Below are 2,500 nucleotides of genomic sequence, written 5' to 3'. Positions count from 1 at the left end.
TCGAATTTTGACCTGATTTTTTGCAGGCATTCACACAAAATAACACCAAATGTGTCTGCAAAGTTTCGTTACATTTCCCCAAGGGAATGATTTATAATGAATTTTTCTCCGAATCATCGCACCATGGTGCACCTTGATGCCCACCTTGGTGCCTCTTGATACCCACCTTGGTGCTTCTTGATACCCACCTTGGTGCCTCTTGGTGCCTCTTGGTGCCCACCTTGGTGCCTCTTGATGCCCACCATGGTGCACCTTGATGCACACCTTGGTGCCTCTTGGTGCCTCTTGGTGCCCACCTTGGTGCCTCTTGATGCCCACCATGGTGCACCTTGATGCACACCTTGGTGCCTCTTGATGCCCACCTTGGTGCCTCTTGATACCCACCTTGGTGCCTCTTGATGCCCACCTTGGTGCCTCTTGATACCCACCTTGGTGCCTCTTGGTGCCCACCTTGGTGCCTCTTGCTACCCACCATGGTGCCTCTTGGTGCCCACCATGGTGCCTCTTGGTGCCCACCATGGTGCACCTTGATGCACACCTTGGTGCCTCTTGATGCCCACCTTGGTGCCTCTTGATGCCCACCTTGGTGCCTCTTGATACCCACCTTGGTGCCTCTTGGTGCCCACCATGGTGCCTCTTGGTGCCCACCATGGTGCACCTTCATGCACACCTTGGTGCCTCTTGATGCCCACCTTGGTCCCTCTTGATACCCACCATGGTGCACCTTGGTGCCTCTTGGTGCCCACCTTGGTGCCTCTTGATGCCCACCATGGTGCACCTTGATGCCCACCTTGGTGCCTCTTGGTGCCCATCATGGTGCCTCTTCATGCCCACCCTGGTGCCTACCTGGTGCGTTTTTATGCACCCTGGTGCCCTCCTGGTGCGTTTTTATGCACCCTGGTGCCCTCCTGGTGCGTTTTTATGCACCCTGGTGCCCTCCTGGTGCGTTTTTATGCACCATGGTGCCTACTTGGTGCGTTTTTCGCACCCTGGTGCCCTCCTGGTGCGTTTTTATGCACCCTGGTGCCCTCCTGGTGCGTTTTTATGCACCCTGGTGCCTACTTGGTGCGTTTTTATGCACCATGGTGCCCTCCTGGTGCGTTTTTATGCACCATGGTGCCCTCCTGGTGCGTTTTTATGCACCATGGTGCCCTCCTGGTGCGTTTTTCGCACCCTGGTGCCCTCATGGTGCGTTTTTATGCACCATGGTGCCCTCTTGGTGCGTTTTTCGCACCATGGTGCCCTCTTGGTGCGTTTTTCGCACCATGGTGCCCTCTTGGTGCGTTTTTATGCACCATGGTGCCCTCTTGGTGCGTTTTTCGCACCCTGGTGCCCTCCTGGTGCGTTTTTATGCACCCTGGTGCCCTCCTGGTGCGTTTTTATGCACCCTGGTGCCTACTTGGTGCGTTTTTATGCACCATGGTGCCCTCCTGGTGCGTTTTTCGCACCCTGGTGCCCTCCTGGTGCGTTTTTATGCACCCTGGTGCCCTCCTGGTGCGTTTTTATGCACCCTGGTGCCCTCCTGGTGCGTTTTTATGCACCATGGTGCCCTCCTGGTGCGTTTTTCGCACCCTGGTGCCCTCCTGGTGCGTTTTTATGCACCATGGTGCCCTCCTGGTGCGTTTTTATGCACCCTGGTGCCCTCCTGGTGCGTTTTTATGCACCATGGTGCCCTCCTGGTGCGTTTTTCGCACCCTGGTGCCCTCCTGGTGCGTTTTTATGCACCATGGTGCCCTCCTGGTGCGTTTTTATGCACCATGGTGCCTACCTGGTGCGTTTTTCGCACCCTGGTGCCCTCCTGGTGCGTTTTTATGCACCCTGGTGCCTACTTGGTGCGTTTTTATGCACCATGGTGCCCTCCTGGTGCGTTTTTCTGCACCCTGGTGCCCTCCTGGTGCGTTTTTCTGCACCATGGTGCCTACCTGGTGCGTTTTTCTGCACCATGGTGCCTACCTGGTGCGTTTTTCGCACCCTGGTGCCCTCCTGGTGCGTTTTTCTGCACCCTGGTGCCTACTTGGTGCGTTTTTATGCACCATGGTGCCCTCCTGGTGCGTTTTTATGCACCATGGTGCCCTCCTGGTGCGTTTTTATGCACCATGGTGCCCTCCTGGTGCGTTTTTATGCACCATGGTGCCCTCCTGGTGCGTTTTTCGCACCCTGGTGCCCTCTTGGTGCGTTTTTATGCACCATGGTGCCCTCTTGGTGCGTTTTTCGCACCATGGTGCCCTCTTGGTGCGTTTTTATGCACCATGGTGCCCTCTTGGTGCGTTTTTCGCACCCTGGTGCCCTCCTGGTGCGTTTTTATGCACCCTGGTGCCCTCCTGGTGCGTTTTTATGCACCCTGGTGCCCTCCTGGTGCGTTTTTATGCACCCTGGTGCCTACTTGGTGCGTTTTTATGCACCATGGTGCCCTCCTGGTGCGTTTTTCGCACCCTGGTGCCCTCCTGGTGCGTTTTTATGCACCCTGGTGCCCTCCTGGTGCGTTTTTATGCACCCTGGT

This window comes from Abrus precatorius, unplaced genomic scaffold, assembly GCF_003935025.1.
Source record: "Abrus precatorius isolate BTA unplaced genomic scaffold, Abrus_2018 Scaffold36, whole genome shotgun sequence".
NCBI lineage: Eukaryota > Viridiplantae > Streptophyta > Magnoliopsida > Fabales > Fabaceae > Abrus > Abrus precatorius.
This window is presented reverse-complemented; position numbering follows the sequence as displayed.